This window comes from Thamnophis sirtalis, unplaced genomic scaffold (genome assembly GCF_051295495.1).
Source record: "Thamnophis sirtalis isolate CommonGarterSnake01/CBP01778 unplaced genomic scaffold, rThaSir2_p1.2 scaffold_8, whole genome shotgun sequence".
Lineage (NCBI taxonomy): Eukaryota > Metazoa > Chordata > Lepidosauria > Squamata > Natricidae > Thamnophis > Thamnophis sirtalis.
The window spans coordinates 76088659-76115703 of NW_028261388.1; the positions used below are offsets into that span (position 1 = coordinate 76088659).

Sequence of the window (27045 nt, forward strand, 5' to 3'; positions counted from 1 at the left end):
ATTGTGATTTTTGTCAATGGAAATAATGTTCAAGTGATGCTCCAGCTGTTTTGGGATTGCACCAAAGGTACCTATTACTATTGATATTGGTATTGTCTTTGCTTTCTTTTGCCACAGTTGTTCTACTAATATTTACAGGTCTTTGCATTTTGTGATTTTCTCCAATTCTTTCTCTTCTCTTCTGCTGTCTCCAGGTATTGCCTCTTCCATTATTATTATTAGGCAATCTGTTTTCCATTGAGTCAGAGTTTCAGAGCTATAAAGAACAAAAACTTTAGTACTACATAAACGATTATATTATTACGCATACAATATAAAATCACAGCTTCCAGTTCTTTAGTTGCTGTTGGCTTTAATTTTCACCTAGTCCTTCTAGAATTTTGTTAAGTGTTGATGTAGCATATGTCCAAGCTGTGTAGCCTTTTCTAATTGACTGATGGAAATTTTGTCAATGTGCAGATTTTCTAAGTGTTGTCCAAGGCTTTTTGGGATGGCATCTAGAATGCCAATAACCACTGGGATTGCCACAGCTGGTGTATGCCATAATCTTTCAATTTTGATTTTCAGATCTTGATAGTTTGTGGTCCTTCCAATTTTTTTGCCTTCTGTTCTGTCATCCCCTGGCCCATCAATTATTCACACTTTGTTCTTTTCAATCACAAATCTGGCGTGTTATGTGCCAAGACATTATCAGTCTGTATTTGGAAATCCTACTATACTTTAACCTTCTCATTTTCAACTACTTTTTCAACTCTATATTCCCACCAACTTTTCATTATTGGCACATTAATTTTTATAGATGTCCCAGTGAATCATTTGACAACTGTATTATGTTGTTGTTTATAATCAGTTTGTATAATCTTCTTACACAAGCATTATTATAATTATTTTAAGTTATGACCTTGAGAATACTAAAGCTGTGAAGTAAATAGAAGTACTGATATAATGCCATGGGCATTTTACAGGTTCAGATCATTCCATTACTGTAATTAAGGATCTTATACAAAGTTATGGAAACAGTTCTGTATAGGTTTTTAGGGTATGTTTCAGAGGTGGGTTCCTCCTGGTCCTGTCCAGTATGCCAGAAGAGGTAGTGAAAATCTGGTGTACCGGACCGGGGCGGTAGTAATGGTGGCTTGGCCAGGCCCCAAAACCTCGGGCAGAAGTTTTTTTTTTTAAAGCCCTTTTTCCCTGCTGGTTCAGGCAAGGGAAAAGAGGTTTTAAAAAATAAAAGAGAAAGCGGGGGGGGGGGGGGAGAGGGAGGAAGGAAGGAAAGAGAGAAAGAAAAAAATAAAAAGAAAGAAGGAATCTCACTTTTCAACCAGGATTCAGTAAAGTAGAAAAAACATTGCTGTTGCTTTAAATTGGAACTGAGCATGCCTGGCTGTAGAATTCTGGGAGTTGAAGTCCGCAAGTCTTAATGCTGCAAATCTTAAATTGAAACCTGCTTTAAATTGAAAAAGGAAGTTTGCAACGTGACATTCAGCAGTTTGATTCTAGGGCAACTGAACAACAAATTGGATAAAAGGTAGGATTCTTATATGGTTCTATGTTTTTGAAGTTTTGGGGTTTGTGCAATATGGGCTTTGTGTTTCTAAAAAATTTTGGATCATTCCCTGCTTGTGAATGGAGCCAAACTTTCTATAGGCTCATTGTCTCATTATCTATCTGGCAGGCATGTGGAATGAGCCTTTCTGGGAGTAATATTTTATTTGGGGAGGGAGTGTTGGTTGCTTCCCACAGTGGGAAGGGAGAAAGAAAGAAGGAAGGAAGGAAGGAAGGAAGGAAGGAAGGAAGGAAGGAAGGAAGGAAGGAAAGAAAGAAAGAAAGAAAGAAAGAAAGAAAGAAAGAAAGAAAGAAAGAAAGAAAGAAAGAAAAACAACACAATAATTTAGGGCTAGAAGGCTACTCAGAGGTCATCTAGTCGAACCCCCTGCTGCAGCAGGAAACCTTACATTGTCTGGATTATTTTGGTGCCTCTAACAGAGAGGAAAATTGCTGGAAAAGAGAAGGAATTTACTAGGACAAGGCTGCCATGCAGTGGAAGGCAGAGCTAATCCTTGGCATATGACTACAATTGAGCCAAAAATTCTGGTTGCTAAGCAAGAACATTGTTAAGTGAGCTTCACCACATTTTACCCAATCCATGACATCTCCTAGTGAGTGACATCAATTTGGCCACACCCACCCAGTCACATGACCGCTAAGTCATGCCCACAAGATAGGCCACACCCACAAAATAGGTAGTAAAAGATTTTGAAACCCACCACTTGTATGTGGGTTGGGTAATACAACATGCTAGATCCCACAAGAGTGTGCCATGTATTGTGGTTACTCCTCATAAGTTCTTCCTGTGTGGTCCCATGATCTTCCAGTTACATACTGGAATCCAAAAAAACAGTCCTGAAGTCTCCCTTTCTACCAGACTAACATAAAATTCTTGTTTTAGTTCCACTGTACTATGATAATGTATCTCCACAATTTACCTTCCAACTTCTCATCCTGCAGAAGATCTAACTGCCAGTGCTAGTTCACTCCCAGTCATGTCAGTGCTCCAGTGGTGGGATTCAGCCAGTGCGCACCTATCCGGGAGAACCGGTTGGTAACTTTCTAAGCAGTTCAGAGAACCGGTTGTTGGAAGAAATCTCCTTTTGTTTCTTTCCACTTTACAGGGCTAATCCTGTAAGGAAGCAGGAAGGAAACATTCTAGTGTTGTTTCTAGCCTAATCTTTATTGCCCTGCTTACAGAAACTGCCTCTTCCGTTAATCCTTATTACATTGTAACTGCTACGGTGAAGGGCCCATTGACGTGAGTGACCTTGAGTTGGTCATGCCCACCCAGTCACATGACCACTGAGCCACGCCCACCCAGCCGTTCATTAGGGCAGAGAACCAGTTGTTAAATTGTTTGAATCCCACCACTGCAGTGCTCCTACTGAGACATGCTATGAACTTGTCATGGCTGCTTCGCTCAGTAACCAAGAAAGAAACTACTCAACTCCATTTTGCAGAATTAAGAGTACTTTTACTGGTCATGAGTAGATGGTAGCTAAGCAAAGCAGGATCTGAGGCAAAAGCGCGCGTAATCATAGATATCAATATGTGACCCAACCGCCTCCCCCTGGTAATCCAGGGGGTGCTAGTCATTACTTTTAAAGCCCTACATGGTATCGGACCTGGTTACTTGAGAGACCGCCTCCTGCCAGTCACCTCCCAAAGACCTATTAGATCCCACAGACTAGGCCTCCTCCGAATTCCATCTGCCGGCCGATGTCGGCTGGCGACTCCCTGGGGGAGGGCCTTCTCTGTGGCTGCTCCGGCCCTCTGGAACGATCTCCCCGTTGAGATCTGGACCCTTACTACCCTTCCGGCCTTCTGCAAAGCAACTAAGACCTGGCTGTTCTGGCAGGCCTGGGGCTGTTGAACTATCCAGCCCCCCTTCGAGGTTATGACTGTTGTTGTATTTTAAATTTCTGTTTTCTATTTTTATTTTTGTACCCCCTCCCCTTCTGATTGTTAGCCGCCCTGAGTCTTCCGGGAATAGGGCGGCATACAAGTCAAATAAAACCTAAACCTAAACCTAATCCCATCCCGTAGTCCAATCCAAACACTCCACAGGTGTCATGTGGAAGACATCTTCAAAAATCATCATCAGGTTGGTATGCCGGACAGTTGGCCTTGGCGGGAACTCCTCTCCCTGCCACATGCACAGTAGATGGTGAGAACCGTGACCCATCAAAACCGCGGAGGACAAAATCGCGCTCGACGAAAGCGCGCATGTGACGTCATCACAGCGCGATGAAAAAAATTAAAAATGGAAATAAAATTAAAATTAAAACAAGCCGATTCACATAAAGGTAAGGGTTAGGTTAAGGGTTAGGGTTAGGTTTAGAGCGTTAGGGTTACGTTTAGCGTTAGGTTAAGGGTTAGCGTTAGGTTTAGCATTACGTTAACGGTTAGGTTTAGGGTTAGATTTAGGGTTAGGTTAAGGGTTAGGTTTAGGGTTAGGTTTAGGGTTAGGTTTGGGGGGGTTAGGGTAAGGTTTTAGCTTTATTTTTACATTTTTCGATCACAGCGCGATGTTTTCGTCGTGCTGTGATGACGTCAAATGCGGGCTTTCGTCGAGCGCGATTTTGTCCTCCGCGATTTTGTGGTAGAACCAGTGAGAACAACTCCCTTCTTACAGTCACTCCTGCACAGAATATTTCCCTCACCCAAATACCATGCCCTCCCCTCCCTGTTTCAATGGCAGCCGAAAAGCAAGCAGCAAAACAGAGGCTGACAGGATTCTCTTAAGACCTCAGTCATTTGGGACACTCTAGTGCATTTATTGTTCCTGGGTTGCTGTAGCCCAAATTCATATCAGATAGTTTCACCTTTGAGAAACAGTAGAACACTAAAAAAAAATAAAAAAAAATTGGGTGAAATGCTGAGTTCCATTCTGTCCAAATAGTCATGTTGTTAAGTAGCGATTCAAAATATCAATCAGTGATAGGAAATATTTTAAAACTGTAGAATACACTTATCAGCTATTCAGAGAGCGTCTCATTTAGGCAAGAAAAATTAGAGAGTTGTGTGAGTACAGTTTTTCCAGCTCTAAAAAAGAAAAGGAAAAAAAAACTCAGAGAGAGAGAGGGATGAAAGGAGAGAGAGAGAGAGAGGGAGAGAGGGAGGGAGGGAGGGAGGGAGAGAGAGAGAGAGAGAGAGAGAGAGAGAGAGATTCTACTTCTGCTGTCCTTGCCACTTACGTATTTTGACCAACATACTTCAAGGAGGCCTATTAAAAATTAAAATAACTTTGGTTGCATGCTGAAGAGCTTCGGCTTAAGAGGGCTCCTTAGTGTAAATGGAGCATGCAAGCCAAAAACAATACTAATGTTTAGCTGCTGGCTCAATTCAGCCTTTTTCAACAGCAAATCGTAATTGCTTTAGGACTTCTGGAATCCACTTTTGAATTCAAAACATCAGACAAATAATTGGATTTCCTGCAAACATGCTGAGCTGTGTTCCTCTCCCTGTCTTGCTTTATGTCCTCGGGGTGGCAGCTTCTGTTTTATTTCAAGCCATACCCGGTAGGCTAATTGAAAGATGGGTAGATTGCTCTGCCTTAAAATGTCCATTCTTGTTAAGGAAGATTTCCTCCACTGTCTTTATCACCTCCCATGGAAATGATTCACATTAGAGGCCCCGAATCAAGAGATCAAGTCAAAATGATTTTGTAGTTTACCAGTCGCCCCTCGAATGTCTCCACCTCACAGCTTTGCAATCCAAGCCAATTACCTTCTGGCTGACTTATTTTTTTAACATTGTCTACTCACTCGATGTGTTGCATTGACTTCAGGGCAGCTCTAAATATGCTTTGGGCTATTTGCCTAGATTCTGCCTGCTGCAGGTTAAAGTCAAGCTGGAATACAGCTTCCCTTTGATTTGAGAGCATGTTTAAGTGTCTCGTATCAAAGACGAAGCACCAATTCCCATTCATAAACAAACAGAAACGCTCCAATAAAGAAGTATGTAGCTTTCAACAGCTGATTTAAATTAATGGGGAAGAATAGATTAAGGAAAGGAAGGGAAGGGAAGTGAAATTACCCATTATATTTACTAGTATCTGGATTATATCTTTGGTTTATATGGTTACCATTTAGCAAATATTCCCTAATTTACTGACAAAACAAAGCAACCAGATACAAATACAACATATACCGTAATTAAAAACAAACATTAAAAACATAGGGCAACAGCAAGACTGTTGGTGGCGCAATACTGGAAGAAGGAAGACTTGCCTACAACTCAAGAATGGACATTGAAAGTTACAAACTTAGCCGAGATGGCTAAAATATCGGCATATCTTAAAGATCACTCAAATGAGAGATATAAACGAGACTGGAAAAAATGGATTGACTATATACAAAATAAATACGGGACCAAGAAACTCCAGTTAGCCTATGCTTAAGATCAGAAATGATTTTAATTGTTTAAAGTTAGTTCAGCAAGAAAAAGCTAAGGTCAATGTAGAATGTCATTAATTTCTTTATTTCTTTTTTCTCAATAGATTTTAGACTGTGTTTGTTAAAAATCCATACCGTGTACGGGTTCTGGGGGGGGGGAAGGAGGAGGGGGGTTGGGGGGAGGGTGGAGGGAGGGAGGGGAATACATTAGGCTAGACAAGAATTTGGTGGTAAACTAGAACTATTTTGACACACAAAAATTGTACTTCGATGTCTTACTGATTGAGGAATGATGAAATGTTTGTTTTAAAAGAAATAAAACTTTTGAACCTAAAAATAAAATAAAATAAAAAAAACATAGGGCATTTTTTATTTTCTATGTAAAAAAAATATATTGACATCTCTGCTTAAATGATTTGTGTAGGGTTAGGTCGTTGCGTGGGTTAACAAGGGCCGCAGCGGATGTTGAGGTCCCTGGGTATCCGTCGACAAGTGGGCTACAAGTGGACCAGCCAACAAAACGACAAAAATATAGTGCAGATGAAAATCATGCCATAATGGCCTGTTATTACAACTCAGAGCCAGAAAAAAGAGGCTATTTAAGACGAATGTATGAATTGTGCAAACAACAATATCCAGATTCAAATGTTAGTGAACAATGGCTAGCAGATCAAAGGTGATTTATTATACGGAATAAAGTGTTTAGTGAAGTTGAACTTGAGAAAATTCAGGCAATTTGCAAAAATAAAAAAAACAACATCACAAGCAGAAACAACCAATACTCAAGACACAAATAAAGACATTGTAGTAGAACTCCCAGAAGAAGATGTTGGGGCAGAAATAACAACACTATCACCAGAACCAGATATCATTGAACCAACTGATGAACTAACTCAAAAACAAAAAGAATTGAAGGACAAGATCATGGAGCATTTTCTGTCTAATGAGGAAAGGCAATGTTTACCATCATTAAAAACTGTGCCTAGGAAAATTTTGGCCCCTATTATGAAAATGGTTAATGCAGTGATTTCAACAATCAAACCGGGATCCATCTTGGAAACAAATCTGTTATTGTACAGTGCAGCTGTAATAGTCACTAAATAACTAGGCATTAAAATCAAAGTACCTAGTCACACAATGGAAAAAGCATCAAAGCCAAAGTGGAAAATCCGATTAGAACAAAAAGTAAAAAAATTAAGGGCAGATGCTAGCAACTTAAAGAACATGTATTAAAAACAACAAAATCATAGATCAGCTAATCAGAAGATATAGATTGGATACAAGAAACACCAATGAAGCTGTAGAGATTGTAAAACAGAAGATAACAGCAACAGCTAGAAAAATTGAAAGATATGAGGCACGAATCATCCAATATAAACAAAATCAGCAATTTCGATCAGACCAACAGCGTTTTTATCAAAGTCTTAATGTGAATGGTGACACCAAAAGTGAAAAACCAGAAAAGCAGGCCACAGTTGAATTCTGGAAAGAACTGTGGGAAAATTCAAAAGACTACAATAAGGAAGCAAAGTGGATACATGACTTTGAGAAAAGCATTGGCAACAAGCAAATGCAAGTGTTAGAAATAACAACTGAGATGGTCAAAAATCGAGTAAAAAAAGTAAAGAATTGGACATCACCTGGAAATGACCAATTGCATGGTTTCTGGCTCAAATATCTGACCAGTTTACATGCAATATTGGCCAGGCAACTGAATGAAATTTTACAAAATGGTCAAACTGATGAATGGTTGACAACTGGAAAAACATACTTGATTCAGAAGGATGCAACTAAAGGAACAATACCTGAAAACTACAGACCAATAACATGCTTGCCAACAACCTTCAAATTACTCATAGGCATTATTGCAGATAACATGATGGATTATTTGGAAACAAAGAACATCTTTGTAAGAACAGAAAAACGAACTTGAATATGGTCTGGATTGATTACAAAAAGGCATTTGACTCACTGCCACATAGTTGGATCATAAAATGCTTAGAAACAACTGGCATTAGCAAAAATATTACATCCTTTACTGAAAAGGCGGTGAAACAATGGAGAACTGAGTTGGCAGTAGGGAATGAGATCTATGGACTGCTTAATATCAAGCGAGGAATTTTCCAGGGTGATTCACTTTCACCTCTTCTCTTCATCATCGCAATGATCCCACTATTAGTAATCTAAAAAAAAAAAAATGAAATTAGGCTACCAAACAGCCAAAGAAGCTGAAAAAATTTCGCATTTACTATATATGGATGATTTGAAACTCTATGGAAAGTCAGAAATAGAAATCCAATCATTGACAAACACAGTCCGAGTATTCAGCACCGATATTTCAATGCAGCTTGGCATTGAAAAATACGCCACTGTATCCATAAAAAGAGGCAAAAGCACTGCATGTGAGGGAATTGAAATGTCCAATGGCCAACTAATTAAATGCAGCAAAAATGAAGCCTACAAATACTTAGGCATTCTGCAGTTGGATAATATCAAGCATGGAGAAGTAAAAACTATTGTCAGGCGAGAGTACACCAACAGAGTTAGGAAAATTTTGAAATCTAAATTGAATGGTGGAAATACAATCAAGGCCATAAATATCTGGGCAATACCAGTTATAAGTTACACAGCTGGTATAGTTCACTGGACACAAGCTGATTTGGACATTTTGGACCGAAAAACCAGGAAACTAATGACAATGCACTACAGTTTACATCCACATGGTGATACTGATAGATTATACCTGCCCCGAAAATCAGGTGGCAGAGGATTATTACAAGTGAATCAAACAGTTGAAGAAGAAAAACATGCACTGGCTGATTATTTAAAAGAAAGTCAAGAACATGTATTAATCGAAGTAAAGAACAAAAATCTACTGAAGGCCCAACAGACAAAACAAGAATACAGAAAAGATGTGATAAAATCAAGAATGGAGAGTTGGCAGAACAAAGCACTGCATGGTCAATTTCTGGAAAAAATAAAAGATAAAGTGGACAGTGAACAAACTTGGTTATGGTTAAAAACAGGTACATTAAAGAAAGAAACAGAGTCACTAATCCTGGCTGCGCAAGAACAAGCTATCCGCACAAATGCCATTAAGGCCAAAATCGAAAAATCCTCTGATGATGCCAAATGCAGACTTTGCAAAGAAGCTGATGAAACTGTTGATCACATACTCAGCTGCTGTAAAAAAATCGCGCAGACTGATTATAAATTGCGGCACAATTCAGTAGCACAAATGATCCATTGGAATTTGTGCAAAAATTATAATATTAAAACAGCAACAAACTGGTGGGAACATCAGCCTGAAAAAGTCACCGAAAATCAGATGGTCAAGATCTTGTGGGATTTCCGTATACAAACCGACAAAATACTGGTGCATAATACACCAGACATCACACTGGTTGAGAAAAATAAGGTCACAATCATAGACATCGCAATACCAGGTGATAGCAGGGTCGCCGAGAAGGAACATGAAAAAATCGCAAGATACCAGGACTTAAAAATCGAAATTCAATGACTATGGCACAAACCAGCAGTGATAATTCCAGTGGTAATTGGCACACTGGGTGCTATTCCAAAAGCACTGGAATTACATTTAAAACAGTTAAAAATTGACAAAATCACCATCAGTCAAATGCAAAAAGCCGCACTGCTTGGATCTGCACGCATATTATGAAAATACGTTACGACGTCCTAGGCCCCTGGGTGAGGCCCGACTAGTAACCAATGCCAAATCCGGCGAAACAACTGGCCGCTGTGATACAATTGTATAATAATAATAATAATAATTATTATTATAATCGGAACGTCTGATTGGCAATTCCCATTGCAAGTATGTAATGTTAACCCACTATATAAAGTTTTCAAGGATCATTTGTGAAATAATGAAATAATTCAGAGGTGCTGCATTAATGCATTTTTTTTTTAAAAGAATCCTGTTATGTGAACATGTGGAATTGTTAGCTAAGCAGTTATCTACACATATAACATACACCGAGCAATGACACATGTCTCTGTGATCATTGTTACACACAAGATTCTCAATTTGGTCTCTCATAGATTACCGGTTAGTTGACCAGGAGAAATAATTTCCAGTAATGGTTCAGATGAGGGGTGGGTTCTTGCCAGTTCTAACTTCTTCTATAGAAGAGGTTCCACGAATTTACAGTGCCATTTAGAACCGATTCCAGTTCCCTCCCCCCACCCGTCCCCACATCATCAAGATGAAGAGCAAGAGGAGGAATTCTGGGAGTTGAAGTCCACAAGTCTTAAAGCTGTCAAGTTTGAACATCCCTGGGTTTTTTTTTCTAAAGGGTTAGGGGTACAAGGTTCTTGTGACTTGACAGCTTTAAGAGTTGCGTACTTCAAATGCTGAGCCAACATTTTGGTTGCTAAACAAGAGCGTTGTTAAGTGAGTTTCAGCACAGTTTACAAGTTGGCCATACCCACCTGGTCACATGGCCGGCAAGCCACTCCCACAAAGCAGGCCACCACTACAGAAGAGGTTCTAAAAAAAATTGAAACCCACCACTGGTTCAGATAGAATAAGGTAGATTCCCCCCCCCAAAAAAAAACACCCCACCAGCATCAGATGTGAATTTATCACTACTCCAAAAGTCATGTATGCCCTTGTTAGAGAAGTTCCCACTCCACTAGAAATTCGCTTCTTTCTGTGTACAGATTATTACTGTTAATTTTTTTTAAGACTAGATTTTATGATTTGTTTTAAAGCAAACAAAAACCTCATCAGGAACATCAATTGCTATTAAATATCCTGGAGCCCTTGCCATTACATCTTCCTTTGGAGCCTTCAGCCTTAATAAGTTATTTAGGAAATGATTATTGTTTTGTTTAGGTAAAAGCAACCTGTTTTTAAAATGGGTTCATTTCCAACAAAGGTGTACTTTTGTATCTCGGCTTCATTAATAAATGGACAGAGACACAGGAGAAGTTGTTGTGTTGTTTTTTTTGTAGCTGCCCCAAAGTGGATAAGAACAGCTTTTCTTATGTCATTGCATTGGGGAGGGAGAGATTCTGCTCTCAATTACATTTCACTGATAATCTGTAATTAAAAGATGATCTTGAAACAAAAGGGGCTACATCTTTTCCTTCATTCTGTTTCAAGGAATCCTTGACTGAGATGCAGCCGAATTCTCCCTATAATGACATCCTTATTCAAGTTAATGCTACTAGAAATTACCATTGAGTTATTTGTAATAAATAGCATCAAAAGATTAGGAATTAGAAGGGGAGGGGGATTAAAATGTTCCTTCTCACCTAATTCAAATATTGTTCCTGTTTCACATAGATTGCTCATGTAATGTAAATCCGTAGGCCCCCTTTAATCTGTATAAATTAGCATTACAGAGGCTAATGACAGAGTGAAAATGTTTACATATGTGTAAGCATTAATCACTTCCAAAACTCATTATCAAAAGAAATCTCCTACAAGATATTCACTGTTATTAGTCTTTTGGCAAGATAGCCAGCTTCATTTAATTAAGGTGTTAAGCAAATTAGAAATGACATATTTTGAGAGAAATTGATGTTGGGTTGGAAATGGGTCAATGGATTTTTTCCTCCCCTGTAAAATTCAAAAGAGAAGCGTAATGGAATTCTTATTGCTATATTAGTCCATGTGAATATATAATATAGTATAAAAGTTCATTTTTAATAATACATGTATATTGGTATTGAATAGCTCGAACTCTGTACATATGTGTACTTCCTTTCTGTCATTGTCAATGTATTGAAATCATAACTAATTTAAAATCCATTATTTCATTCTAAGTAAGCATAACTGGTATTTAAGTCAATGTCTGTCTGTCTGCCTGCCTGTCATCTATCTATCATGACAGATCTTGTCTAGATCTTTGCACTACTGCAATGCGCTCTACATGGGGCAGCCTTTGAAGAGTATTCGGAGACTACAACTCATCCAGAATGCAGCCGCACGAGCGATTGTGGGTGCACCTCGGTACACCCACGTTACACCTATCCTCCGCGAGCTGCACTGGCTACCAATCGGTCTCTGGATACGCTTCAAAGTGCTAGTCGTAACTTATAAAGCCCTTCATGGTACTGGACCTGGGTACTTGAGAGACCGCCTGCTGCCAATTACCTCCCATAGACCCGTTAGATCGCACAGGGTCGGCCTTCTCCGGGTTCCGTCTACCAGCCAATGCCATCTGGCTACCACCCGGGGGAGGGCCTTCTCTGTAGCAGCTCCGGCCCTTTGGAATGAACTCCCCACGGAGATTCGGACCCTCACCTCTCTCCAGGCCTTCCGGAAAGCCGTCAAAACTTGGCTGTGCCGGCAGGCCTGGGGTTGATGAGTTCCCCTCCCCTCTCGACTTGTATGGCTGTATGACTCTTGTGTATTTTAATTACGTGTATTGTGTTTGTGTCCCCTTTTCCCCTTCTGAGTTGTTCGCCGCCCTGAGTCCCTCCCGGAGAAGGGCGGCATACAAATAAACTAAATCAATCAATCAATCAATTATCAGTAAATGAATAGGAAGATTGAGTAAAAGATTCAGAAAAATTTTGTAAAGTATTGTACAGTCTTGCTGGTATTGTAGCAGTGAAATTCATTAAGGGACTCTACATGCATGTAGAAAACTAACATGCCATAGAGACAACATCTAGCCTTGTCAACTGAAATTATTTTCCATGGATAGAGAACGTTTTTTGCTTTGTTTTAAAATAATGGGGTACTTTTCAGACATGCAAACTCTTTCCTGCATACGCTGAATGTGAAAGCAGATAGTCATCTATAATTGCCTCTGAAAACAGAAGTGCTAGAGTAACAGGTGTGTAGTGTAGTGGTTACAAATAAGGTGAGCAATGAGCCAGGAAATTCGTGGTTCATATCTTGTCTTAGCCCTGAATTCATTTTTTTGTAATGTGGGTATAATACTTACTCTGTAATTTGTTGCAGGGATTTCTAAGGCTAAAACGCTCTAAACACTAATGTTGATTTTTAAAATTACTATTTGCAATAGCGGACTGAACTATAGCTTATAATAAATCAGAACCTGTAATCATGTTACCGCACATCTCTTATACTGAAACATGCTCTTCCCCTCCCTCCCCCTTAACCATGTATTTTCTTGCAAGCTTCCATCAGAGATCTAATTCACCTTGTACTTCACTTTGATATATTGATTACACCCACATTTGTTTTATCAAGTAATTGGTAAAATGGTGTTTGCCCTAACTTAAAATTTATTTATGGCATTTACATTGCAACCAGTTTCCTACAAGGAAAGAGGGAGAGGGCGCGGAGGGAGGGAGTTCAGCGACCTACCAATATGAGAATAGACAATACAGGCCATAAGTAGGGGCTGGACTAGAGGAAAGAAACTCCACCTTAATTGGCTTGCTATAAATCTACCCAGGAACTTCATTCAAGATTATGTTTTTTTTTTAGTCCGACTAGCATTACAGATCTTTTCTATCCATGTGCTTTTGAGTCTATTAAAATTAAAATCCAATCCTAAACAAAAAGTTTAGGAACCTGTTCTGACCCCCTCCTCCGTCCAGTAACGAAAGCCAAGACAAGCTTAATTAGAATGTCCTTTAATAGCAAGACCAGAATCTCGGTGGCTGAAAGCCAAGCAAACAAACAGATAAGGACTTTGGCAGCAAGTCCGACGAACTTTGGCAGCAATTCAGATAAACCTTGGCAGCAATCCAGCCTGCCAAGTTAGTTTCTCTTTAGTCAAAGTGTTGGCTTCTGCAAGAAGGGTGCGGCACAAGCAGTTTTTTTCTATAGTCTGGAGAGGAGCCTATTGACTACCAGCTGAGCGTAATTACCTCCTGTAATTACATAGTTGTTCTTGACACCGAGTAGCCCTTCGATGGCATGCATCCAGGAACAACTCACTGCTGGTTTCTGGATCACTCTCCTCCCCACTGGTCCAAGGCTCAGGCACCACCTGGTGACCAACCAGTCTCTCTGCGCCCTGCTCGGAGTCGGAACCCTGTCCAGGGTCCTCCACATCCTCCAGGGCCGACTCATAGGTCCCCTCGCTGTCGGAGTCTGGTGGCAGCTCCAACGGCTCCTGCTGGGCCACAACATGAACCCATGCTTAGTTTAGACACTGCACATTTCACTGATATAATGTGAGTCCAGCAGGCCTTTGTCAAACTATCATGGACCCATTGTAAGCAACAGCCAACATATGGAGACCTATGTCAGCCTATTTGATTTTTCATGGTGTGACTACAGTGGGTGGAGGAGGGTTTTGTCTAAATGGAAAGAGTCCCTCCATGATTCTGGTCAATTTCACCCTCTCTTCCCAGCCATAGTCCTGCCTAACTTTCTCCTTTGCATTCATTTCAGCTGCATTTCGGGACTATTTTCTACAAAGACAAAAAAAAAAGTTCCAGGAACAAAGCCTCAGCATCCCCTCTAGTCTCTTATCTGTTGGGGTCTTCAGAGCACAGACAGGTGAGTGATTGGTGGTAATACTGGGAGGAGAGGTAAAAAAAATGGGAGAGAACCATGGATAGGTTCTACAAAATAATATATAAAAGATGCTAAAGGCCTAGAAAATGTGCAGAGAAGAGCAACAGATATGATAAGGGGTCAGAAGCTAAATTGTGCAATAAACAGGTGATAGAACTACGTATGTTTAGCCTAAGGAAGAGAAATTGGATAACCATTTCTCTGGGATGGTCAGAGGTGGGTTCCTACCAGTTCGCACCTATTCAGTAGAACCGGTTCATCAAATCTACCGAACTGGTTAGAAGAGGTTCCACCAGTGGACCCGGAAAGCAGGCCACACCTACAGAAGAGGTTCCAAAATTTTGAAACCCACCACTGGTCCTTGGATATGATTATTCTACACTCTCATGCTCATATTTATAAAACTCAGTGCCTCTGTGAAAGGTAAGGATGACTACTGCGTTTGTGGTGCAATCAGAACATTGCGTGTGTTGAAGTTGTTTTAACGCAAACCAAAGATGCCTTTTAAAAAACAAGTTTACATCATATTCTTATGCATGCCAGTGCTGTGTGTGAGGTAATTTAAGGTGGTTCTGACAAGTGTTGTCGGCATCTTCATATCCGGTCACATGGGTGGCAAGCCACTCCCATCTGGTCACATGGGCAGCAAGCCACTCCCACAAAGGAGGCCACACCCACAGAGTAGGTTCAAACAATTTTTGAAACCCACCACTGGTATAAGGACTCCTGCCTTGGGCAAGATGTTGAACTGAAAGAACTCCATGGTCCTTTCCAGCCCTATGATTGCATACTTAGGAAATATGGGCAGGCACAACGTTACTAGCTTCATTGCTAAAGCATAGTAAAAACTAAGATGTTGAGTGATTGATCTGAAAAGCTGCAGCAGGTTTGATGAGTTTTTGCAACTAACTTTTTCTGCTTGCATTGCAGTTTGCATCTATCAGTATTACCACAATCCTGTTTTGTTCTATGTTTTATAAAATATATACATTTTATTAAAAAATGTTTTATAAAATGGAGCATATTTTGTAGACTTAATTACTTACATGTCATTTTTGTCTTGTACAGATTGATCTTAATCATCCTTACATTTTCAAATGCATAACCATTGGGTTGATTTTAAGACAAAGATTTTATGTTGGTTGAGATTTGTTGTTCAAGTCACTATTGTTTGCCTAAAACAACCAAAACTTGGTTAAAATGCAAATTTTGGCTAAGTGACATAGTTATTATCCTCATAGTTTTGTGTTTATATGATTAACTCTGATATGAAATAAGCTTCCAGATATGACATGGAATATTTGAATTTAGCCTTATAGCTACTATTAAGAAACCTACTTAAGAACCAGCACAATGAAACAAAGAGGTTCAAGCATAACAGTGGTGGGTTTCAAAAATTTTTGGAACCTACTCTGTGGGTGTGGCCTCCTTTGTGGGAGTGGCTTGCCGGCCATGTGTTTTCTCTCTCTCTCTCTCTTTCCTTCCTTTTGTCTCTCTGTCCCTTTTTCCTTTTTTTCTTTCATCTCTCTCTCACTCTTTTTCTTTCTTTTTTATTTATTTATTTATTTCTTCCTTTCTTTCTCTTTCTCTCTCTCTCTCTCTGTCAGTGTGTCTGTCTGTCTGTCTGTATAGAGCCGAGGTGGCGCAGTGGTTAGGGTGCAGTACTGCAGGCCACTTCAGCTGACTGTTATCTGCAGTTCAGCGGTTCAAATCTCACCGGCTCAAGGTTGACTCAGTCTTCCATCCTTCCGAGGTGGGTGAAATGAGGACCCAGACTGTGGGGGTGATATGCTGACTCTGTAAACCGCTTAGAGAGGGCTGAAAGCCCTATGAAGTGGTATATAAGTCTAACTGCTACTCTCTCTCTCTCTCTCTCTCTCTCTCTCTCTCTCTCTCTCTCTCTCTCTCTCTCTCTCTCTCTGTGTGTGTGTGTGTGTGTGTGTGACAGTGGTGGGTTTCAAAAATTTTTGGAACCTCTTCTGTAGGTGTGGCCTGCTTTCCGGGTCCACTGGTAGAACCTCTTCTAACCGGTTCGGTAGATTTGATGAACCGGTTCTACCGAACTGGTGCGAACTGGTAGGAACCCACCTCTGAAGCATAATCAAGGGTTGGGGAGAGAGAAAAACTGGAATATCATTATTCCAAAAAAACTCCACATGAACATCTATAGAACTATTTCCATTCAAAAAATGAAGAATGATTCAAGGCCTTTTAAAATGAGAGGGCACTGAGGACTGCTGACTAAAGTGTCCTTTACTAGGTAGCTCACAAATTAACCCGCTAATAGTTTGCTTGGACACAGTTAACTTCCTCAAAACTCCGTGGGGAAATGGATTGGAACGCTACCCAGACAAAGCTCCACCATTTCTCTATCAGTTGTTTGGAAAGCATGCAGCTTTCTCAGCTCAATGATTTTGTCTTGGTGTTTTTGGTCTAGAAAAAAGCTGCTACCAGGGGAGTTTGCCATGGAATCTGGGTGGGGCTAGCCCAAAGTGAACCATTTGGGGTGCCTGACATTGGTGCTCCCACAGGAATGGAAAATTAGGCAGGGAGGCCTTATGGTGAAATGCTATTTGCTATCAGTTTAAGGGAACAGCATCACTTTAACAGTTGATCTCAGTTTCAGGCTGAAGACAAGGTGAATGCAACACTGTGGGAACAGGGCCGACAATCGCAGATCTGCACTTAGTAAAACTCAAGTGGAAAAAGGCCCTAAGAGGAATGAGGCTATCAGATTTCAGTTTTGGATGGTTGCATCTTCCTGTTTGAACAATCTGTTGCTAAAAGAGCCTTTCCCAAAGTGTGTTGGGATTCCAGATGTATTGGACTTTAAATCTTGCTCTCTCCAACTAGCGCAGTCCAGCACATCTGGGGAGCACCAGCCTGGGAAGACTGAGCTGAGAACTTTCTTGCTTTTTGATGTGTGTGTGTGTGTGTTGTGTGTAGATGAGAGTAAGGAGAAGGGCAATTATCACATTGGATTCAGAATCTGACTTGGAAAAATGATCTTTACATCAGAGTGATTTGTAGATATTTTCTATAGGTCACCTTTAATAACATCTTCTTTTCTTTTATGCTTTGAATTCCTATTCTGATTTTTTAAAGAAATAAAATTATACTAATCTAGTATCTTAATTATTCTGGCTACAGGTAGTCCTCAACTTACAACCATTTGTTTAGTGTAGCTACTTCATCACTGGAAGCTTTTAAAAAGAGACTGGAGAGCCATTTGTCAGAAATGATATAGGGTCTCTTGCTTGAGCAGGGAGTAGAGAACTGCCAAGGTCCCTTCCAGAGGTGGGTTCCTACCAGTTCGCACCAGTTCGGTAGAACCGGTTCGTCAAATCTACCAATGACCACCGAGCCCCGCCTACCCAGCTGGTCATTAGGGCAGAGAACTGGTTGGTAAATTATTTGAATCCCACCACTGGACCATTCCAATACAAGAAATCCAAATCCAAAGAGAGAGACATGATGAAGGAAGTGAAGTCAGAACAATATTAAAAGAACATCCATTCTATTGTCAGTAATAGGTACATATAACTTAGATCAGTGATGTCAAATGTGTGACAAACACATTGTCACGTGATGTATCACTTTCCCCCCCTTCTTTATATTGGGGGGGGGGGCAGGCCACAAGTTTGACTGTCCTGACTTAGATGATCTGACTGGCTGGTACTCCAGTTCTCATCAAGTCATATTGTGCTAAATGACGGGGGAAGGTTTTGGGTCCCAGCTAGGCCTCTGTCCTTCAAAATAGTAATTTTCAATATTAGTTAAACCAAACTCTGGAACTGGCTATCAAACGGAAGGAGTTGATCAGAAAAGGTTACTGTTTCCTGAGTACTATGGAATATTGTCCCAAGAGTCAGAGGATTGCATTGTGAATTTAGCAATCTGTACAGTGGGTACAGTGGTGGGTTTCAAATTTTTTTAGAACCTATTCTGTAGGTGTGGCCTGCTTTGTGGGAGTGGCTTGCTGGCCATGTGACTGAATGGGAGTGGCTTGCCAGCCATGTGATTGAGTGGGAGTGGCTTGGCAGTCATGTGACTCGATGGGCATGGCCAACTTGTAAAATGTGGTGAAACTCACTTAACAACGCTCTTGCTTAGCAACCAAAATATTGGCTCAGAAACTCTGGCATTTCAAGCACGCAAGTCTTAAAGCTGTCAAGTTACAAATCCCTTGCACCCCTAACCCTTTAGAAAAAAAACTCCCAGGGGTGTTCAAACTTGACAGCTTTCAGACTTGTGGACTTCAACTCCCAGAATTCCTCCTCTCGCTCTTCATCTTGATGATGTGCGGACGGGCGGGAGGAGGGAGCTGGACCTGATTCTAAATGGCACTGTAGATTTGAGGAACCTCTTCTATAGGAGAGGTTAGAACTGGCAGGAACCCACCCCTGGTGTGCATGCACAAACACACAGACACTTCCTGTGGAATCTATTAAACTCACATTTTCTCTCCCGTGTCGGTGCTATAATATTTATGTTTCGAAGTTTTACCAGTTTTAATGGATTTTATTTGGCTGGTGATTCTTGACCTTGAAACCTGGAGAGCTGGAATATTTATTTGTAAAACCTTTGTGTAGATTCCAGATTACTTTTATAAGCATTCTTGTAAAGTTAGCTTCTGATCTTTCAGTTATGTAGACACTACACTTGGCTGCTGCCCACCAGTGGTGTATAGCAGGGAATACACGCACACACAAAAGGTGAATATAAATTTCTCTTTATTGTATCAACACTGTGATGAATGCTTTGTTCCAATTCTTTACAGGCTAATTGTCAACAGTGAAAGAAATTAATTCGGAAGATGACAGGCCTTATGGACCAGCAAATATTAAACAAACAAATGGTTTTTTTTTAAAAAAAAAATGCAATGTTGAAATTACAAATGATTTTTGTCTGTGCTTCTTAATGTGCTGTTTTCAAATTTTAATAGTCAGGCAGGTACAATGCAGCCCCCAAGATCTACAGCTTTCAGTGGGCACAGTTGCCATATGCCTAAAAATGTATATTCCATACATTCTTTCCTCTAATGTTTACTTTAGAAAATGTCTTTAAATATATTTTAAATGGAAATTAGGCACATGACAAGACCAGATCTCAGATGCCAAAGGGATAGTTAGATCTCTCCTCAGAGAAGACTCGGTGTTCAGAGAAGGAAATCTGGAAAACTTTTCTATTTCCATGTGCTAAGAAAAACAATGTTTGAAAAGCCCAAATGGAGTTGATTGCAGATTTGCCAGTGAGGCTGTGAATTAAGATTAAGCAAGTGCTGTTCTAGCTATGAAAGAGTAACAGTTATTAAGGACGGTAGAAGCAGAGCATCTATTGGAGGGGTCAAAATGTCAAGATGTTGCCCATGATATACGCCTTACCTCTTTGTACGTGTTTCATGATGCTTTTCATTCCTCCCCCCCAGAGGTGGGTTCCTACCAGTTCGTACCAATTCGGTAGAACCGGTTTGTCAAATCTACCGAACCGGTTAGAAGAGGTTCCACCAGAAAGCAGGCCACACCTACAGAAGAGGTTCCAAAATTTTTTGAAACCCACCACTGACACACAAACACACACACACACACACACACACACACACACACACACACACAGTCAGACAAACTCACACAGAGAGAGAAAGAGAAAGAGAAAGAAAGGAAGAAAGAAAAAAAGAAAAAAAGAAAAAAGAAAGAAAAAGTGAGAGAGAGATGAAAGGAAAAAAGGAAAAAGGGACAGAGAGACAAAAGGAAGGAAAGAGAGAGAGAGAGAGAGAGAGAGAGAGAGAGAGAGAGAGAAAGAAAGAAAGAAAGAAAGAAAGAAAGAAAGAAAGAAAGAAAGAAAGAAAGAAAGAAAACAAACATATGGCCAGCAAGCCACTCCCATCTGGTCACATGGGCAGCAAGCCACTCCCACAAAGGAGGCCACACCCACAGAGTAGGTTCGAAAATTTTTTGAAATGCACCACTGCTCCATCCCCATGGTCACCTCTAGGCAGAAGACAAACAGTGCCTTCTGGCCTTCCAGCTTTTCTCTGTATGGCTTTGTATGTTTTTAGAGATCTCTGCATTTTGAAGAATAGAATGATTAACCCAAGTTGTATCTGAAAGTTCCTCATTGCTGACTAAATATAGCAGGCTTAACCGGGTTAGATACAGACCCAGAATCTGCATTCTTAGAACATACTAAACTTGGATAGATTTAATATTGCCTAGCACTGGTGGGATATTAGTGCATTTCAAAAACTGAACTAATTTGATCACTATCTGGTTTTGTATAAACCCAGAAAACTGATTAATATTTTAACCAGATTAAGTGTGTGAGTGAACACAACTTCACAGTAATTGGAAGTCCTACCAGCATATCATTTTTTAAAAAAATATGTTTTCTTTCATCCATTTATTTGGCCGCTCATCTGGCAACAGTGATTCTGAGTGGTTAACAATGTTAAAAACTTAATAAAACAATAAAAGTTAACAATAAATTTACAAATAGTGGAAACTGGGGGCAGCTGCATACACAATAACGATCCATCTCACCCATTTCATAAGCCTCATTAACCTCCCACCGTGACCCGACAAATGCGCGCACGACAACAATGCGCTGCCGAAACCGCGGCGAGAAAACCGCGATGTCATAAACAACAACGCGCCGACAAAACCGCGCCCACAAAAGCGTGATTTAAGTTAAGGTAAGCGTTAGGTTCAGGGTTAGGTTTAGGGTTAGGTTCAGGGTTAGGTTCAGAGTTAGCTTTAGGGTTAGGTTCAGAGTTAGGTTTAAGATTAGGTTCAGGGTTAGGTTTAGGGTTAGGGTTAGGTTTAGGTTTAGGTTTAGGTTTAGGGTTAAGGTTAGGTTTAGGGTTAGGTTTAGGGTTAGGGTTAGGGTTAGGGTTATTAGGTTGTTATTAGTTCTTTGTGGAAGGCGCCCTTTTGTCGGTGCACTGTTGTCGGCGCGCTGTTGTCGGCGTGCTTCTGCGCTCATTCGTCGGCGCGATTTCAACCTCACGGTTTTCTTACCGCGGTTTCGTTAGCGTGCTTTTGTAGAGCGCGCATTTGTCGGTGAACCCCTCCCACTCCTCATGCCTGGCAAAAAGAGACATGTTCCGAAGACCTTCCAAATACTGGCAGAATTTGGACCAGCCAGATTTTGGGTGCGAGTGTTATGGCATTCCAGAAGTCAAGGTGACAACAGAAAAGGCCAACTTCCTTCACCTTGGTGGAATATATGAAGTTACCTTATACAAAATCCATCTAATCTGATCTATTTTCAACAACTTCAATATCATTTTTTTTTTTTTTGGTACACTGGAATAACATTTTCTTTGAAACTTAACATTCATTTATTTGAATTTTTCTTTTGCAACATGTAATCATAGAATGATATAATAATTAAATTATAATAATAATTTATAGTAAGTATTCTTTTTCTATCACGATGATTAACCAGTGCAAACTGGCATTACTTGTATATTTTGTACATTGCTTTTTCTACTAACATTTTCTTTGAAACAGACAGATGCTCCACTCTATGGAGTTTAATCACAATTCACGATAGGGATATAGAAGCAAATGACAATTATTCTAAGTGGGGAAACCACTTAGGATAAGCAATTATTGAAATGTATAGTAATATTGTTTAGTAGTGAAATGGCCATGCATTTTAGGAATACTAAATATCCACACATGGATTGGGCTAATACATTATTCATCATATAAATAATGAGGATTATTGAATTTGGGATTGGCCCAGTAGCTACTTATGTCACAATGGTTTTAAATTCCTCTTCAATTAGTTTTCAATTATTACTGTCCGTCGAGGAAGTTATGTGGAATTTCTCTACATAACTTTTAAGCTTTCAGATGGCATTCATCCTGTTCATATGGAAATGTTCTGACATGCTTTCTTGCATGTTCACACATGAGTATATAAAATGTATGTCTATGTGCATGTAGCAATTTAGACTATCAACCAGTTATAATCATTTACCTCAGGTTTTCATGTTGCTGTTTTTATAAGTAGTGGATACTTTAATTTATATCGGTTATGTTATTAAACTGTGTTTCTCAAAGTGTGAAATGAATTTCTCACAATAAGTTCAAAAAAAAAAACAAAGAAAAAAATAACATTAAGTATTGGGAGGAAAAAAAATCAATAAGGCACATTAGAACAATATTTTTTTTAATCAATCCAGCTCAGATAATAAAATATTGAGCTAGCTTTTAGAGTTTCAATAATAGGCAAGGCTTTTGTTTCCTAATGATATGCTTAAAGGAATAGTTTTTTCTCCCCCCCCCCCCCCCCTAGTATTTAGAAAGAAATAAAATTAAGTCTACAGTTCTTTCTAAGATGCCCCCTTTGAAACTATGGGCTAAAATCAGAGGTGGGTTCCTACCAGTTCACACCTATTCGGTAGAACCAGTGCGTCAAATCTACTGAACCGGTTAGAAGAGGTTCCACCAGTGGACCCGGAAAGCAGGCCACACCTACAGAAGAGGTTCCAAAAATTTTAGAAACCCACCACTGGTCCTTGGATATGATTATTCTACACTATCATGCTCATATTTATAAAACCCAGTGCCTCTGTGAAAGGTAAGGATGACTACTGCGTTTGTGGTGCAATCAGAACATTGCGTGTGTTGAAGTTGTTTTAACGCAAACCAAAGATGCCTTTTCAAAAACAAGTTTACATCATATTCTTATGCATGCCAGTGCTGTGTGTGAGGTAATTTAAGGTGGTTCTGACAAGTGTCGTCGGCATCTTCATATCCGGTCACATGGGCGGCAAGCCACTCCCATCCAGTCACATGGGCAGCAAGCCACTCCCACAAAGGAGGCCACACCCACAGAGTAGGTTCGAACAATTTTTGAAACCCACCACTGGCTAAAAACTATTGCAAAGTTATGCTTTATGTGCTGCACTAGTGATAGATCTGGCAAAAGGACTTTCCCACCGGTCCCCTTCATCATTCAGAAGAGGCCAAGTATGGACGAAGTGCCATCCTTCTGAAGGAAGGAGAAACTCTGAGTGCTTACAAAATAAATGGATGGATCCACATGGTCTGGCTCAATGGATATGATCTCTGCAAAATATAGGTTGTATCCTGGGCATACTAAAGGTTGAGGAGAAATGATTTCACATGTGAGGTTAGGAAGCTAATCCACCTTCTATATATACAGTCAGTAGTTTTACGTGAGAGGTTTCTTCATGGTATAGTTCTTACGTCTAGGTTGGGCCCAATAGAATTACAGGTAGTCCTTGACTTATGGCCACAATTGAGTCCAAAATTTGTGTTACTAAGCAAGACAGTTATGTGAGTTTTGCTCCATTTTATTACCTTTCTTGCCATGGTTGTTAAGTGAATCACTGCAGTTGTTAAGTTAGTAACAGGGAGGTTAAGTGAATCTGGCTTCTCCATTGACTTTGGTCATATATAATTGCACATATATATGCACAATCAGCCTCTTTAAACCCCTCCTATCCTTACATGAAACACAAACCCCCAAACAATCAGAACACACCTCCACTCAATCAGGACACACCTCCACCCAATCAGGACACAGCCAAGCTCCCACCCAATCAGTTCAAACCCCCACTGGCAGTTAAAAGGAAGAAACAGCCGAGATCTCACATTGCTCTTGGAAGCACCAAGCCTGAAGTAGCCTGAAGATGACGAATGAGACTTCGTCAAAACGTCGCCAAGACATCTCCAATTTTACGTGGGAGAAAACCTGAATAACTAGAGACCTACATATATATATATATATACATATATATATTCAAATAGCATTTTTTTATAAAAAATCTGCTTTCCAGTTAATAATATAAAAGTAAAGATGACTTTGAATTGTACTTGATATTCATGCAGTTTCTAGGTAAAAAGATGGAAGTGATTTGCCATTAGGTATTTTTCTTTTTTTACAATTTTCCTTTCTAGTTAGTATACAGTTATGGATTGCCAATAGTTTCCCATCCAAATACTATTAAAGTCCAATCCTTCTTGGTTTTTCATATTCAGCAAAAATGGAACCCATTTTACTTCATTGTTTAATTAATCAACTAAGTATCTCTTGTAGTCTTTATTCCAGTGTTCATGTATTTTTTTGTCTTCCTATCAGTCACCTTCAAATGAGCAGCTGCTCTTCATCCAGTTTCATTCTTTAATTAAAATATCTTACTATGCTTTTTTAGAGACTAGAGGAAGTTTTGCTAGTACCATCATTCATATTGATACACAAATTTAATAACTACAAAATTTAAGTTGTGGAGGACAAAATCCATTATTCTTTGGCAAATGGCAAAGACAATAGCTACACCATCTGGTTGATTTCCACAACTAATTCACTCTTTCTTAATGTTCAGTGCAGAAACACATGCAGTCAAAATAATTTAGATTCTGTATTAGTAAAAGACCTGCAAACTTGCTTTCTTGTATCTATCATCTATCTATCTATCTATCTATCTATCTATCTATCTATCTATCTATCTATCTATCTATCTATCTATCTATCTATCATCTATCATCAACCAAAACAACTACTGAAATCTAGGAACCAGACACTTTTTCAGCCCCAAAGTGTCTCTTGGGTGTGCATCAATGGAAGCTGGAACTGAACATTTATGCCCGTGTGTATCCTTTTACATCCCTCCACATGGCAAACTGCTACACAGCTCACAATTCAAATGCATAACCTACATCAAACTTTCTCATTCTTATAAAGCCCCCACCTCCCACTTTTCAGTGGGAGAAGAAAGCATCGAGACTTTCCTTTTCATCCCTGTGATCCTGATTCAGATTGCTAGGTTCTCATTCACAAATTGCAACAGACCCCAATGGTTTTCTTCCGAGCCATTCTTAAAAGAAGGGGTTTGCAAAAGACAGCAGAGCTCAGTCTTACAGGCGGAAGATCTGATCTGTGAGCCATATTCATACCCACTGCATAGGCATTGAGATGCAGCCAGCACACATGTGTGCAGAATGTGCACTGATACATTGTACTTGAACAGTGGTGGGTTTCAAAAATTTTTAGAACCTCTTCTTCTGTAGGTGTGGCCTGCTTTGTGGGAGTGGCTTGCTGGCCATTTGACCAGGTGGGAGTGGCTTGCTGGCCATGTGACTGGGTGAGCGTGACCAACTTGTAAAATGTGGTGAAACTCACTTAACAATGCTCTTGCTTAGCAACCAAAATGTTGGCTCAGAAACTCTGCATTTGAAGCATGCAAGTCTTAAAGCTGTCAAGTTACAAGACCCTTGTGCCCCTAACCCTTTAGAAAAAAACCCCCAGGGGTGTTCAAACTTGACAGCTTTAAGACTTGTGGACTTCAACTCCCAGAATTCCTCCTCCAGTCATGTTGGCTCAGGAACTCTGGCATTGAAGTGTGCAAGTCTTAAAGCTGTCAAGTTACAAGGCCCTTGCACCCCAACCCTTTAGAAAACAACCCAGGGGTGTTCAAACTTGACAGCTTTAAGACCTGTGGACGTCAACTCCCAGAATTCCTCCTCTTGCTCTTCATCTTGATGATGTGTGGATGGGTGGGGGAGGGAGCTGGAACCGGTTCTAAACTGCACTGTAGATTCGTGGAACCTCTTCTATAGAAGAGGTTAGAACTGGCAGGAATCCACCCCTGTACTGGAGGGAGCATAGAATGTGCCAAGCAGAGGGTAGAAGGGCTGCAAAAGAGTAAAAGAATTCTAGGATGAGAGAGAGAGAGGGATTTTACCATCAGAAGACACCAGGGTTGGATAAATGCTAGCCAATAAAGCTGGCATCCAGCCTTCCCTCAAAAATTTACACTTGGTTTGCTCTGGCATTCTTTGCACAAGGGCATCTTCAATTTTGCCATAGTTCCTGTGCAGTCCATACATTATTGCTTGATCTGATCATCATTCCTAGAAATGTCAGGTATTCTACATTGACTCTAGTTGTCTTGTAAGTCATCTGGGCTTACACAACTTTAAACAAAATTGGGTTTTTAAAAAAATATGCAGACACAATTTCTTTGTCCTTGTTACTATACCAATATTTTTTTTAATTAAAGAAATAATCCTTAGGGAAAAAAATGTCTGATCTGGATGGGAATGAACAAGCTTGTGCTCAACCCTGACAAGACTGAGTGGCTTTGGATGTTGCCTCCCAAAAATAGTCCAGATATTCCATCTTTAAACCTGGGGGGTGAAATCTTACACCCCTCAGAGAGGGCCCGCAACTTGGGTGTTCTCCTGGACTCGCAGCTGACATTAGAACATCATTTGTCAGCTGTGACCAGGGGAGCTTTTGCCCAAGTTCACCTGGTGCACCAGTTGCGGCCCTACCTGGACCGGGAGGCACTCCAAATGATCACTCATGCCCTCGTCACCTCAAGGCTCGATTACTGTAATGTGCTCTACATGGGGCTGCCCTTGAAGAGTGTTCGGAGACTACAGTTGGTCCAGAATGCAGCTGCGCGAGCGATACTGGGTGTACCTAGGTACACCCACGTTACACCTATCCTCCGCGAGCTGCACTGGCTCCCTATTGGTCTCCAAAGACGCTTCAAGGTGCTGGTTATTACCTTCAAAGCCCTACATGGCCCAGGACCTGGATATCTCCATGACCGCCTCCTGCAACATGCCTCCCAACGCCCAA

At 40.3% G+C, this 27045-nt stretch overlaps 1 pseudogene; it reads right to left on the reverse strand.

Moving 5' to 3' along the window:
• Window positions 1-372: 372 nt before the first annotated feature.
• LOC148044498 (uncharacterized) overlaps window positions 373-27045 on the reverse strand; it is a 45817-nt pseudogene continuing 19144 nt past the window's right edge.